Raw genomic sequence first — 16086 nt, forward strand, 5'->3', positions numbered from 1 at the left:
TTAAGTGGACAGAAAAGGGATTCAGCCATATATATCCATTCTTTCCTAAATTCCACTCCCATCCAGACTGCCACATAACATTGAACAGAATTCCTTGTGCTATACAGTAGGTCCTTGTTGGTTATCCATTTTGTTTATTTATTTTGTGATGGGGAAGGAAGAAGGAGGAAAGGAGGGGAAAAAGGAAGGAGAGGGAGAAAGAAAGAAAAAGAGAGGAAGCTCTATGGTGGCTCTTTAAAAAAACCAGTTTATTTGGTTAGATAATATATGCCACTGTCTGTAAACATTTATATATTATTAGAATTAACAGTGCTGTTTAAACTTTTTATTTTGTGTTGAGGTATAACTGATTAACAATGTTGTGGTAGTTTCAGGCAGACAGTGAAGGGACTCAGCCATACATACACATGTATCCTATCTCTCCCACGCTCCTCTCCCATCCAGGATGCCACATAACACTGAGCAGAGTTCCATGTGCTATACAATAAGTATTTGTTTGTGCTTACTCGCTCGGTTGTGTCCGACTCTTTGCGACCTCAGACTGGGACTGTAGCCCACCAGGCTCCTCTGTCCATGGGGATTCTCCAGGCAAGAATACTGGAGTGGGTTGCCATGCCCTCCTCCAGGGAATCTTTGCAACCCAGAGATCGAACCCAGGTCTTCCGCATTGCAGGCAGATTCTTTACTGACTGAACCACCAGGGGAGGTTATCTATTTTAAATATAGCAGTGTGTACATGTCCATCCCAAACTCCTTAACTAATCTTTTCCCCCATTCATCCCCCTTGGCAAAGTATTCTTTTATCAAATAAATGAATGTGTGGAGTGGAAAGTGGTGAACTTGAGCCAGGCTAACCAGCCGTATGGCATTCAACTTCAACTCTTAAAAGCTGAGATCCTGAAATTCCCTCCCAGGTGGTAAAATGCCTTGCCTGGATTTGGTGCCCATCGGACACTGAGGGAGACAACACTGAAGCTGAGTCAGATGTGGGCGGGGCTGCAGAGAAGGGGCAGAAGAGGTATGGTATCCTGGCTGGAAAGTGAGTGCAAACGAGGGAGTTCCCTCTTTTTCTTTCCTGCCTCTCTCAGATTAGGTGAATAATGTGGAACCCTGGTAAATCCATCACACTAAGTTGTGTTGTGTAATTCACTGAAACATTTAAATTGTTTAGTCTACATTAGGGGGTCACTGATAATCCAAATCAGATACAGGAAGCATTTTGAAAACAACCAATGCTAGACAAGGCTCCAGGATCCTCTGTCAATTCAGTGTCATGAATGCCAACCTACTTTTCCCTTGCAATCTCTATGAATCCCAAGCAAATCACACGTGAGTTAGTCTTAGGGAATTTGGTCTCCCCACTTTGGGTAACTAGAGCCCAAGTGTCCCTTGCCTCACCTCACTTCTCCTGAGGGGGCTTCTCAAATGTCTTCTGGGAGGATGACCTTGGTTCTCCACTCATTAGTTTCATGTCTTTAGGAGTCTGCCTTGCTTACCTGAGCTTCAGTTTCCTCATCTATGAGTTGGAGAACCACCACTACCACATGCTGCTGCTGCTAAGTCGCTTCAGTCGTGTCCGACTCTGTGTGATCCCATAGACGGCAGCCCACCAGGCTACTCTATCCCTGAGATTCTCCAGGCAAGAGCACTGGGGTGGGTTTCCAGTTCCTTCTCCAATGCATGCATGCACGCATGCTAAATTGCTTCAGTCGTGTCTGACTCTGTGCGACCCTATGGATAGCAGCCCACCACGCTCCTCTGTTCATGGGATTCTCTAGGCAAGAATACTAGAGTGGGTGCCATTTCCTTCTCCACCGCTACCACATGGGGGGTTGTATAAACCGATGACATGGTACATTGGAAAGGTTCCAAGGCTGGATGTGGGCTTTCATTGTAGCTCAGATGGTAAAGAATCTGCCTGCAATGCAGGAGACCTGGGTTCAATTCCTGGGTTGGGAAGATCCCTTGGAGAAGGGAAATGGCAACGCACTCCAGTATTCTTGCCTGGAAAATCCCATGGACAGAGGAGTCTGGTGGGTTACATCCATGGGGTCTCAAGAGTTGGACACAACTTAGTGACTAAACCACCACCAAGGTTGGATGTGGTGTACAGAAGTTCTCCAATAGATGCTTTCCCTTTTTTTCTCTCAAAATGCCGGGCATCTAGTACATCATCTTTGCCCAAGTAATCTTGGGGGATCTTGCCCCAGAAAAAAGCAAGCCAAATTTGTGTGAGAATCTTAAAGACTGCTTCAAGAAGATGAGTTTCCTCTTAGCCAAATGGGCTTGAGCAACAGACAATCCACTGTTACTTTCATCCCCCAGCTGTAGACCTGTTATTGGAACACTGGCTGCCTGAAGGGTGGAGCCACTAACTCCTTCTTAACTCCATCAGAGAACAGGTTTGAGAACTGGTAAAAATGAGTACCAGTACATGTACATGTAGCTCAAGCAGTAAAGAATCTGCCTGCAGTGCAGGAGACCTGGGTTTGATCCCTAGGTTGGGAAGATCCCCTGGAGAAGGGAATGGCAACCCACTCCAGTATTCTTGTCTAGAGAATCCCATGGACAGAGGAGCCTGGAGGGCTACAGTCCATAGGGTCACAAAGAGTTGGACTCGGCTGAGTGACTAACAGTTTCACTTTTCATTTCATGCATACATGTTATGTGAGTTCTACTTTACTGAAGGTCAACTTGCAGGGAACAGGTCTCAGCAAGCCTAAGGATGGTATCAGACAGGAGTATTTTCCTGGCATGGCTTCTCAGAAACCCACACATCCTAATGAAAAACACTTTTATCTACCTTCCTGACCCTCAACCACATCAACCCAGAACTCAGTATGGTTACTTCATGGTTGCAGTAGCATTGCACTGCTGTTTTTTAGCCATGGCTATAAAATAATCATTAGTAGTCACATGAGTGCATCTATAATAATATCTCACATTCCAGTCATAAAGCCTAGGAGAGACTGAACACCTCCTGCCTGGCTCTGACCTTCCCAGGCCTGCAGTGTTAGTACTGCCAGAGCCTGGAGCTCAGGGGTTCGCATGTGTGAACTCCTGTACCTTCCGGTGGGATCCCTGAAGAGCTTATGCCATCTGCATTGCAGGCAACTACATTTCCCACATTCCCTTGACAACTGGCTGTAAGTAGATTTGACCAATTGTGGAAGACTGGAGGGCAGGACAAACCAGAGCATTTCTCCTCATTTTTGCTTCCAAAGAAGCTTCCAGCACTGGCTGCTTGCTTGTTTATGCAGTTTCAAGCCCATCCTCTGGGTTCCCAGCTCCTGCAGAACAGACCCTGCCACAGTGCTAACTCTCACCCAATGCCTTCTGGTTCTGGCTCTAGTAATATACATCCTCCCTGTGTCCCTTCAGCCCTAGGGATGGTGGCAGCTTTCTGCTCTTGCTAATATCTGAGTTGCTTCACCATCCTCCCTTTGGCTTTTTAGCTCTTTCATTACCTATGTTACCAATTCCCCATGTTAAGTTGATTCTATTTAAAATGCCATGGGGAGGGTCTGTTTTCCTGATGAGTTTCTCATTGCTCCACCTCCTTCAGTCAGCACTATTTTACCTTCATGTTGAACCTAAGTCTCTCATGTAAGGTCTCTCCTCTCGCAGGCCATCCACTGGGAAACTGGGCAATGGTTTCTTCAGCTCTTAGGTTTCCCTGAACATATCCCGGATTTCACTTACTTCTGTGGGCTTTTGAACCCATGAAGGAGACAGAGTATTTTTCATATCTTGGTGACCTATTTGATATAAACACCAGTCAAATTGCTTCAGATTGTCTTTGGCACCCCACTCACTGGTTAAACTAATTTCTTTTAGAGTCCAAAAATGGCTGTAAGTTCACCATCTCTTCTCCCCCTTTCTTTGGTTTATGATATAAACTCTATGTTATCCTCCTAGACTTTACTGTTGGGAGACAAGCCTTTAATAAAATGAACACAAACACCAAACCAAGCTAACAAGCATTGAGGACCCTATAGATCCATCCATTAAAGTGACTGGCAGCTGTATCCAGTTCCTAGGGACAGCAATGGTCCAGGGCTGTCAGCAGTGTCTAGCGATGGGAGTATGGGTCTGCTATGATTGCTGGAGGCATGATGTCTTTCCCAACCGGGCTCTGCAGCAAAATTTGAACATGATCCCTGAATGGGTAGCTTCTGAACTTGGTTCTCTGACTTTCCTAGAGATTTTGCGAGCTACCCAATACAATTTTTCCCCTCTAAATCCTTAAACATTTGTTTCTGATGTGTATAACTAAATAATAGGTATAGACATTGGAACCATGCACAATGTTTTCTGATTCACCAAATCATGCATTTAGCTGCGTTCAGGCGCACTCTAATTTGATATGCTCTCAAAATAGGTCCACAAGGTCTGAGTTTCATTAGTAAATAGTAAATATTTGTGAATAGTAAATATTCACAAAAAGTCCTGGAGTACTTAGATGATCAATAAGATCCGTTCTTTGAAAGCTAATAGCTCTTTATCCTCAGCTGAACTCAGTGGGCTCAGTAGTTAAGTGGCCATGGTGGCAGGAATTGATATACTAGCTCAATTATATGAACTTCTTCACCAAGGCTCTCCCAGTATCACCAGCTTGCCAGCTCAAGTGACCAACCATGACCTTCCCAAGTGATAGCACTCCAAGGAGGCTAGTCATTCACTTGATGGTAGGTTCATAGCATTTGATTCCTTCCTTTGTGGAGAGAGAAGCAATATGTCCTTACTAAAATAGACAAGATTTGAATTTACTTCTCTTCCCTTAATGCTTCTGCCAAAACCATAACCTGTAGGTATTCTGAATGCCTTTTTCACTGTCACAGTATCTTACTCAATGTTGCTTCTCAATAAGAACTTTACCTGTTAGGAGAGGAAGACAATGTGCTGATGCCCATGGAAATTTGCGGTCTTAAACTCTGTTTTGGAAGCAGCTGGCTGTATAAAACAGTGGAATGACTGAAGTAAGAATCAGTCATGGTGCCAACTGAAACTCAATGTCTTGAAGGATTGGAGTGCTGCCTTAGAGCTGACACTGATATCTACTTGTGTTTGATAGATGGTGCAGGCTCTTGCAGAAAAAGTGGATCCAGAGACCAAGGTGAGAAATGGGAATGTCACTTCTCACAGTTACATTTTATATTATACTTTTGACTTTGGGTAATGCTCATATATGGGCTTTAATACTTGGAGAAGAAATGCTTCCACCAGAGGCAACAACAGAGACTGCTACTCTGCCACTCCAGGTTCTTTTTAACACCAGGTTGGGCTTTCTTGGTGGCTCAGACAGTAAAGAATCTGCCTACAACACAGGAGACTTGGGTCCGATCCCTGAGCCAGAAAGATCCCCTGGAGAAGGAAACAGCTATCCACTCCATTATTCCCGCTTGGAAAATTCCATGGACAGAGGAGTCTGGTGGGCTATAATCCATAGTGCTGCAAAAAGTTGGACGTGACTGAGCGACTAATGCTTTCACTTTCGGGGAAAATATAGGCTATAGTCCATCCTGGTTATCAAAGATTCTGATACATAGCATAGTCAGAGGGGAATATGAATAAAATTCAGAGAAACCTCCTAGGTCTGCCCTATCCAGGCATAAATTAAGAGGGGCGGGGGGTCTATAGAAATTCTTTATAACCAGGGAGCCCTGGAAGCTCAGATCTCTCTGGAATAAAGTTTTGGGTCACTCCACGGTTGGAACACTGGCCATCTGAAGAGAAATTAAAGCAAGCATAGGATAAGGAGTGGAGAGTGGAAATAATAAACCTTCACTGTGGCCTTCAAGTCATGGTTTGAGAATGGACATGAAAAAAGCAGGAAGTATCTCTACTTGCAAGAACATAAAGGAAACCTCCAAAGCTTGTAATGTCTGGGATCCTTGATTTTATCTCATGTTTATAGTGTTCCCCAAATAGTAGTTTAATATCTCAGTGTTGGGTGCAGAGTAAGTACAGTTTTAAAAAACAAAAAGCAATTGATTGACAGATTTTTGATTGATGCCTAATTGAGGCTTTTACCGAAATTTAGGTGAGTCAGTATGTGTATGTATCTGAATATCTTTACCTCTATTTGAAACTTTTAGTAAAGCTGCTGCTGCTGCTGCTGCTAAGTCACTTCAGTCTTGTCGGACTCTGTGAGACTAGTTCTAATCTTTTCTTTGATTGATCCCATGAGTCTACAGTGTGGATGAGTGTCTTACAGCTTCACGGAAAATCCACTTTTGATTCTGCAACTTCAACTCCATCTCACAGAAGGCAAAGAGCAGACCCTCTGTCCTCTTCAGGCCTCTTCTAGCCCAACCTCTGTGGAAGGGGAGGTGCCACCAGAGACAGTTCAATAATGTGGGCAATCAATCAACCAGTTACATCTATGTAATGATGCTTGAATAAAAACTCTGGACTCCAAGGCTGAGTTCCCCAAGTTGGCAATATTCTGTATTGTCACACTAATGCCAGGGGGAGGGGGTGTTCCTGAATCCTCAGGACAACAGAAGCTTTGCATTTGGAATCCTCCTAAACACTGCCCCTTGTGAATTTTCCTTTTGTTGCTTCTAACCCTTCCCTATAGTAAATCATGACCATATATATAATAGCTTTCAGTGAGTTCTGTGAGTCTTCCCAGTGAATGGTTAAACCTGGGGTGATTTGGGAAATCCCCCAAACCAGCAGCTAGTATGAGAAGTAAGGGCAGCTGGGGAGACTGTGCCTTGATACTGCAGTTTGGCTGACTCTGGTAATGACACCCCTCATTCCTCCTCTTTCAAGAGCTTGAAACATGATTGGAATCATAATTTTATATTATCGCAGTTTAGGAGAGACAGAGCTGACCTTTGCTTGTGTTCTGATTTATTTTTCTGCCTACTCTGCTGGCTTCATTTCTACAGCCTTTTTCAACTTTTAGTTTCTCTCTTCCTAATGTCCCTCACCATGTACTCAACCTTACCCAACTCCAAGACTTCAGGAAGAAAGGTGGACTAGAGAGGAATAGCCACTTCTCAGCTGGGGCAGCCCACATTAAGGTACTCTAAAGGTCTCTGGCCTCCTGGAACCCAGTGATGACCCTTGGCCAGTGCTTTTCAAACTTCAAATTTTCCCTTCTCTACATCAGATATGGACTTTGTGCTACCACAGAAGGTCATTCTGTGTCTGGGGACACTGGCTTTCTTTTGCATTAAAAACTTTTTCTACCCATTTTCAGTACTTCCTAAAGTTGCTTAACCAGGTGTTTCATAAACCCAAGTGATCCTAAGGTTCTTGTTAAATGTTCATGTTCTCTGTATATCTCATGGAGATTTCAATCGTAGGTCTGAACTTTGACTCAGATTCTGTGTTCTGATTTTAATATACCTCCAGGCTTCTCTGTCCAAGGATTTTCCAGGCAAGAATACTGGAGTGGGTTGTTATCCCCTTTTCCAGCAGATCTCCCCAACCCAGGGATCAAACCCAGGTCTCCTGCATTGCAGGCGGGTTCTTTACCAGCTGAGCTACTACGGAAGCCCAATATAAATGATAAGTACCTAGTTATTCTTCATGATCACCAACCTTATCCATGAGCTTGGACTTCTGCTTCATGTCTACTTTTAACTTTCAAGGACCACCAAAAGCATTTTCCTGTCCCTACTAATGTAGGGAAGCAAACCTGAGCCTGTCTGTATGCATGCCCTCTGTGCTGGAGGAGTCATGCCTTCATCCTGGCCCCAGGGCTGGCATTTCTCCTACCTGGCGTTGTTATGGCCGGCTCTCCTCTCTGGCGCTAGGATCTTTCCTGTGCCCTATCCCAGTGTCTGTAGTCTTGCCACACATAGATGGATGGATATCTAATATGATGACCAGCTCTACAAACAGCTTCATTTAACTCAATAAACATTTACTGACTTGAGTTATGTCCCAGGCACTGTGCTAGGTCCTGGCAAGATGAAAAAAGGAAAATACTCATAGTTTAAAGGGTGTGACAGACACATAAAGAAACAGCCATAATATCATGTGATAAATGCTTCAGCAGAAGCATGTACCAAGTGCTATGGAAACTTAGACGGGGGAGTAATTAATTCCTCCTGGGAAGGGTCAGGAAAAGTCACAGGGAAGAGTTTACATTTGGAAGGTGACCGAAAGTTCTCTCAGAGGTCAGGGAGAGGGGAGGGCATTCCAGGCAGAGAGTGAAGCCAAATCAAAGCCAAGGAGAGTGAGACTGCTCGCTGTACTCAGGCAGCTTGGATGAAGTAGTTTCATGGACCAAGAGCCGTGTTTTTTCCGTTCTCAGGCCATCTGCCCTGTAATTCCCCTACAAGCCTATTGAAAACGCACATTTCAAGGACCCCATCTCACAGTTAGTGATTTAGAGTCTTAGGGGTGGGGGCCTAAGCAATCTTTATTCTTAACAGCCCCACTAGATGATTTTATTTTTAAAATTTTGGTGCTTGCCAATCAAATAGGTGAAAAGACGCTATTGCACATGGTGGTTTTTTTTAAGATCTGCTGGATCTTCATTGTGTGTGTATAGGGGGCGGGGGTGGGTTTTCCTCTAGCTGTGGTGTGGGGGGTTCTTCTTGCGGTGTGTGGGCTCAGTAGTTGTGCTGTGCCACCTGAGTTGCCTGTGGGATCTCAGTTCCCTGACCAGGGATTGAACCCACATTCCCTGCATTGGAAGGCAGATACTTAACCATTAGATCACTAGGGAAGTCCCCAAAAGATGATTCTTAAACCAATGAAAGCAGTGATTCTTTACTTTGGTACACTATAATCACGGGGCAGGGAGGGGAAGCTTAAAAAACTCCTGATGCCTGAGTATCACCCTCAGAGAGTCTTATATAATGGGCCTGGGATGTGGCCTGAGCATCTGAATTTTTAAAGTTCCCTGGTGATTCTAATTGGAGAACTCCTGTACCCAGCTTGAGAACCACAGAACCACAGAACCAGAGCTTCAGACAGTCAAGCAGGCACATGAACAGCTACAAATTATGATGAAGATGCAAAAAGTTTATGAAGGGCTTCCCATGCCAGGCTGAGGAGTTTGGTTTTGATTTTGTAGGAGATGGAGAGAGAATGGGTGTGGTGGCGCCTACAAGCTCATACTTCTGTTTAGCTCTTATGAAATGGTAGTTTTTGGAAACAAGGCCCAATCTGCTTTGTACTTCCTTTATGTTCGGGAAGAGATATTCTCCAGGGAGCTTGTCTGCATAAAGTGTCTCAGCTGACCCCTCAGGAAAACTGATCTTTCCTGATATCTGGGCACTGAGTATTCCTGTTACTTTCTTCAGAGATGCATTAGACACCTATCCTGTGCCTATGGTTGAAAAATCCCCATCTGTACCACCGGCAAATTCTGAGCCATGACAAATTCAAGGAGGCAAGACTACAGGCAGATGGGTAGTAGGGATTACACATCCACGTAGTCTCGGTTAGGCTCAGAAGTTAGAGGTAAAAACCTCAACCAAGTCCCTGAGTTTCATGAATGGAAAGAAGTACGTTGTGTGGGTTAGTTAATCAAGTTAGTTAATCAAGCCTTTAGTGTGTAGAGGAGAAGCTTGCAATGGATCGCAATAGCAGAGAAGAGGGAGAGGTCCCAGGTGAGAGAGAAACTCTAGGAAAACAGCCAGTTACCACCCCAGGCTGAGGTCCAGGGACCTTAGTGGACCAATTTGATCAAAATAGAATCAGATGTTTTGTGAGCAAAGACATGAAGAAAAATGAAAGGAGGTCAGAAGTCAAGTCAGGAACCACCTGAGGGTCCTACCTAGCAAGCGGTCATGCAGACACTCAATGAAAGTCTCTCCCTCTTATAATCTCCATTTTCTTCTCTTTTTTCTCTTCTTCATCTCTGTCCGCTCTTCTTTAACCCTCTGCATCTTCAGTATTATCAACAGTACTCCTGGGGACAACCACCAAAATTCACAACACTCCAAAGTTTTTTTTCACGAGCCTGTGAGTCACAGCCCTTGTTGAATCCCAGAGTGAGCTGAGAAAAATGTGGGCAGTTCTTTGGTCCAACCGTTTCAATTTGTAAATGAAGAAACAGAGGCTTGGAGAGGCGAAGTGACTGCCCAGAGAGACAAAGATCACATAGCTAGTCAGTGGTAAAATTACGACAGACTCGTATTCCTGGCTTACTCTCTGAGCCTGTGTCTACTTGACTAAGCTGTTGTCACAGTGGTGAATTCTTGTGTTTCTGCATGCCTTGAGTGGTGAATTTCACATTCATCATGCTTAGTTCCTACAGCCACTTTGTAAGAAGTCTATAGATTAGTTCCTCATGTTTGCTGAATCAACTGAAGGAGAATAGAACTTTGCTTAAAGACACAAGTTTTTTCAGAAAGGAAGTAGAAGTTTATAAAATAGGGAATTTCAGGTTCACATGCTGTTAAGTCATATGATCAGAATTTTCATATAGTAGATTCCAGAATTACAGCTTACCATTATCATGATTTAGAGTCCCAGAAACCCCACCCTGGGATGAGGAGAGACTTTGATAGTTCTGTGGTCAAGTGCGGGAAAAGACATTAAGTGGTTATGTTACTTTGGCACTTTGAACTTTGTCTTGCTCCCTTTTTTGAGTCTTCTGACTTTGTCTGCTGGTGCTCTCACACTAGGTTGTGGGAAATGAGCTCACTACTTCCCTCACCAAGCAATACAATGACACCTTTGGCTTTATAGAACCAGGGAGCCCAATGTGGTGTCTGACTCAGTACCTGGCACATAGCAGACACTCAAGGGATATTTGTTGACCTGAGTTGAGATGAAGTCAGAGGAGCTGCACTGAATTACTATCAGGGCAACCTTAGGCAAGTCATTTCCATCCTCTAAGCTCATTCTTTTCTCCTATAAAATAACAGACAAGAACCAGACAACCTCTGATGTTCCTTCCCGCTCAGAGAGATGTTTTGGCATCCCTTTTTCAAAAAATCCCAGAAATTTGGACCTAGGAGTGACTTTGAAGGTCAATTAGCTCAACCCACAGTTGTTCAAGGCAGAGCCAGACTATTCAAAGAAGGAGAGATTTGGCAACTCTGTGGTTTGTGTAATAGTGAAAGTCAGCCAGGAAGAATAATTCAGATTAAAAATCATTTGAGGGCCAGAATTATTCTCTTTTGCTCAATATCCATCAAGTCAATGAGAAATAGTTAAATCTCTGCTTTGGTTTTCTTCTTTATTTTTTATTACTGTATAACTTACAGCAAAAAGCACAGATCTTAAACGTACAGCTCAATGAATCTTTTACATAGGTATCCATCCATGCAACTACCTCCCTCATCAAGACCTAGAACATTTCAACACCCAGAGAAACTTCCTCATGCCCCCTTTCAGTCAAACCCTTTCCTAAGGAATAAAGATCTAGTTTCTACCACCATAGTTTGGTTTTGCCTAGTTTTGAACTTCATATGAACAGAATCACATAATTATAGCTTATTATGTCTGACCCTTTCACTTAACATTTTATCTGAGATTCATCCATGTTGTTTCATATGCCAGTAGATGCTTTTTATTTTTAATTGCTATATGTGAATTGTATGAGTGTATCACACTATATGGGCTTCCCTAGTAGCTCAGCTGGTAAAGAATCTGCCTGCAATGCAGGAGACCCCAGTTCAATTCCTGGTTCAGGAAGTTCCCCTGGATAAGGGATAGGCTACCCACTCTAGTATTCTTGGGCTTCCCTGGTGGCTCAGATGGTAAAGAATCCACCAGCAATGTGGGAGACATGAGACGTGGGTTTGATCCCTGGGTTGAGAAGATCCCCTGGAGGAGGACATGGCAACCCACTCCAGTATTCTTGCCTGGAGACTCCCCATGGACAGAGGAGCCTGGCAGTCTACAGTCCATGGGGTCGCAAAGAGTCAGACACGACTGAGCAACTAAGCACAACACAGCACATCACACTGTATAACTATGACAACTTGAGAATTCACCAGTGCAGAATATTAGCTATATCCTAGGAGGAAAAGTCGGGAGAAATATCAATAACCTCATATATGCAGATGACACCACCCTTATGGCAGAAAAAGAGCCTCATGATGAAAGTGAAAGAGGAGAGTGAAAAGTTGACTTAAAGCTCAACATTCAGAAAACTAAGATCATGGCATCTGATCCCATCACTTCATGGCAAATAGATGGGGAAATAGTGGCAGACTTTATTTTTGGGGGCTCCAAAGTGACTGCAGATGGTGACTGCAGCCATGAAATTAAAAGACGCTTACTCCTTGGAAGGAAAGGTATGACCAACCTAGACAGCATATTAAAAAGCAGAGACATTACTTTGCCAACAAAGGTCCATCTAGTCAAGGCTATGGTTTTTCCAGTAGTCATGTATAGATGTGAGAGTTGGACTACAAAGAAAGCTGAGTTCCAAAGAATTGATGCTCTTGAACTGTGGTGTTGGAGAAGACCTTTGAGAGTCCCTTGGACTGCAAGGAGATCCAACCAGTCCATCCTAAAGGAGATCAGTTCTGAATGTTCATTGAAAGGACTGATGTTGAAGCTGAAACTCCAATACTTTGGCCACCCGATGCGAAGAACTGACTAATTTGAAAAGACCCCGATGCTGGGAAAGATCGAAGGCAGGAGGATGAGGTGGTTGGATGGCATCACTGACTCAATGGACATGAGTTTGAGTGAGCTCCAGGAGTTGGTGATGGACAGGGAGGCCTGGTGTGCTGCAGTCCATGGGGTCGCAAAGAGTTGGACATGGCTGAGTGCCTAAACTGAACTGAACTGAAGAGAAAAAGTCAGAAGACTAGAGTTCTAATCAAGCTACCACTAAGTGGCTAAGTGAACTTTCTGGACCAGTTTTTCTCATTTGTGGATGAAGAAGTTGAACTAAAGCCATTTTTCCAACCTAAAGTTCAACAAATAATGTACTAATCACACTCAATAAGCAATTGGAAGAGAGTAACAATCTTTTATCTGTCAAGGAAGTCATAACAGCAATGTATAAGGATAGGGCGAGAGGTAGGAGGGAGGCAAGGAATATATGTATACCTAAATGGCAGCCCACTCCAGTGTTCTTGTCTGGAAAATCCCAGGGATGGGGGAGCCTGGTGGGCTGCCGTCTATGGGGTCGCACAGAATCGGACACGACTGAAGCAACTTAGCAGCATGGCTGATCCATGCTGATGTATGGCAGAAACCAAGACAATATTGTAATTATCCTTCAATTAAAAATAAATAAATTAAAGGACATATAAGGGACTCCTATAAATCAGTAAGCAAAAAAGATATACAACTCAACTAAGAACAGGAAATATGCTGTGTGTGTATGTGTGTGTGTGTGTGTGTGTTGCTGTTGTTACAATGGAGGAGAAATTTGTTGAATGGGAAATCTTGAGGTGCTATGATGATGTAAAAATTGTTTAGACACTCAGAAACATTTGTTATCTACATGCTGCAGAGGCTGATTTGTTAAAAAAAAATAAAATCCTTTTGTATTGTTTTCTGTAAGGGAGACACCGTGTTTTATGTTAACGAATGCATGAAATGCACATAAAAGGCTTCATAAACTGTAAAGCTTTCTGCGAATGAAAGGCATTATTATTATTCCCAGATACAATATGAACGCAGCTGACATCAACCGCCATTCATCCCAGTTGCAGGTGTAATGACCAACACGAGTATTTTTCTTTGTTCCTTTGCCATGGCCATGGGAGAATGTCTGAACTCAACACACAAATAACAGCTGTGATTTTAATGGAGAGTTCTGAGAGGATAAGCAAGGTGTACATGGAACGCATAGCAACAGATAGATTTTCACTTGGGCAGCCACATTATTATTTCCTCAGACTTTGAAAAGGGAAAGTTTTAACAGACCTCTTGGAAGCGGCCCTTGTTTTCCCCCCACCTGTTCACAGTTACTGTCACAGCATGCGTCATCTCTCTCCCACGCGCACAGTGGGAAACAACTTTGCCATTCAGAGCAAATGCAGTGTTTTGCTGTGTCAGGGATATGGCAGTCTGCATATGGTTCATTGTCCGTTTCTCGATTAGGCTCCCTCCCTGAGCACTGGAGTTTCCTACCCAGAGAGCCTACCTTGGATCCTTATCTTTTCAGCAGAAATAAGTCGGTGTGAGAGGCGATAGCAAACCAGAATTTTACCAGAATGCTTGTGGTCTCTGCCTTGCCCTTTTGAAAAATATTTTGCAACTCTGGTTTTGCCTTAGCAGGGCGGGAAATCATCCCAACAACGTAATCAGCCCAGATTGGTCAACCAAAGGGAATGCGGTTATTTGTTCACAAGTGCTGCCTGTATCTTCTTGGACCAGGTGGTCCCTGAGCTCTGCCCCTCAACTGGGGTGTCTAACTGTTGGTATTCTCTTTCCAGTATCATGCACAGATGTGTTTCAGACTTTGTATTTGCCCATGAACATTTCCCCTGTGATGGATTTAGCAGCTCTGTAGTAACATACACACACACACCCCTAATCTAAATACTGTAGTCAAACACACTGCTATACTTAAAATGGATAATCAAAAAGGTCTTACTGTATAAAAAGGGAACTCTGCTCAATGTTATGTGGCAGCTTGGATGGGAGGGGAGTTTGAAGGAAAATGGATACATGTGTAAGTATGGCTTAGTCCCTTTGCTGTCCACCTGAAACTATCACAACATTGTTAATTGGCTATACTTAATACAAAGTAAAAAGTTAAAAGATACTATAGTTGTGGGGGTCTTTCCTGGTGGATCAGATGGCAAAGAATCCAACTGCAAGGCAGGAGACCTGGGTTCGAACCATGGATCGGGAAGATCCCTTGGAGAAGGAAATGGCTACCCACTCCAGTATTCTTGCCTGGAGAATTCCATGGACAGAGGACCCTGATGGGCTATGGCCCATGGAGTTTCAAAGAGTTGGACAAAGTTGTAGAGTGTAAAGGATCTCAGAGTCTAGAAAACCTTGGTTTGGATCCTGAACTTCTCATTACACCCGATGATAGGCCTTGGCTGCCTTATCTGTGAAATGGGGATAAAAATACTTCCCTTGTTTCCAGGATTCTTGTGATGTCAAAGGAGGCAATGCATGTACAGCTTCCCAGAGAGGTCTGGTCCATAGTAATTGTCTCATAAACGGTGGTTGAGATGAGTTTTCTGTAAATGTTGCTTCTGAGACTGTCACCCAGGACACAGAAGTGGCCAGCCCAAGTTTTGCAGTAAATTAATGGCGGGCACAGGACAGGAGCTAAGGCTCTTTTCCACTCCAGAGCAAAGGGGGCCATGTCCAAGAATTGCTTCTGCAGGTTTGGGGAGAAGACAAAACAAAACAAAACAAAATGGAATGAAATACACTTTAATGAGGTGAGTTATGAAGCTTTGGTGATTTCTTAAACTTAGTGGCCTGTAGTTGACTGTCTTGAAAGAGAAGTTTTTGGTTTTGTTTTTGAAATACTAATCTCTCTTTAAGTTTCAGTATGTTTTCCCTAATACAGCCAGTAATCTGTATTACTTTGAGGAGAGCTAGGATTCTTTGATCAGGAAAGCAAAAAGGAAGAAACTGGTAGGTTTCTAGTGGGCTGCACAGCTTATAACACAAGTGTGGATTTCAGTGCCAGAACTTTTGATTTTCAAGAATCAGGTTTTGAGAGAGGAAAGAGTCACTGAGAATCTGAGATAAAGGTTCTTAAGGAAACAGACTATTGAATCCATGACATAAAATTTGCTGACATAGAGAATAGGGAAAGAACCAGGTTACTGGGCCCTGAGCCCCTGCTCTGAACTGGCAGGTGGTGGTCCGGTTAGCTGATTAGGAAAGGGAGAGGTGATGTGGGGGGCTGAGGGTTGGGAAGAGCCAGCTGTACCTGAGAGGACCAGGTAAAAGGGAGCTGGTGGGCACACATGGGTGGGGTGTCCTCCAGACTGTGCATGGCCATTTAAGGGAGGGCCATGTTGGCTGTTTCTTTAAGTCTTTTCTGTTGAGGACCTTCTGTATAAACAGCTGCTTGCACGGCACTTATGTATTGTCATCAGAAGTGATACCCCACGATCTCCCAAGATTTTGCTAAACTCCATATGAGCTACCTATTTGGACATGACTCTCTTTAAAGACCAAGGATACTAATAAAAGGCTGTGAAACACAGGCATAGTCCCCAG

This window comes from Bos javanicus, chromosome 5 (assembly GCF_032452875.1).
Source record: "Bos javanicus breed banteng chromosome 5, ARS-OSU_banteng_1.0, whole genome shotgun sequence".
Classification (NCBI taxonomy): Eukaryota; Metazoa; Chordata; class Mammalia; order Artiodactyla; family Bovidae; genus Bos; species Bos javanicus.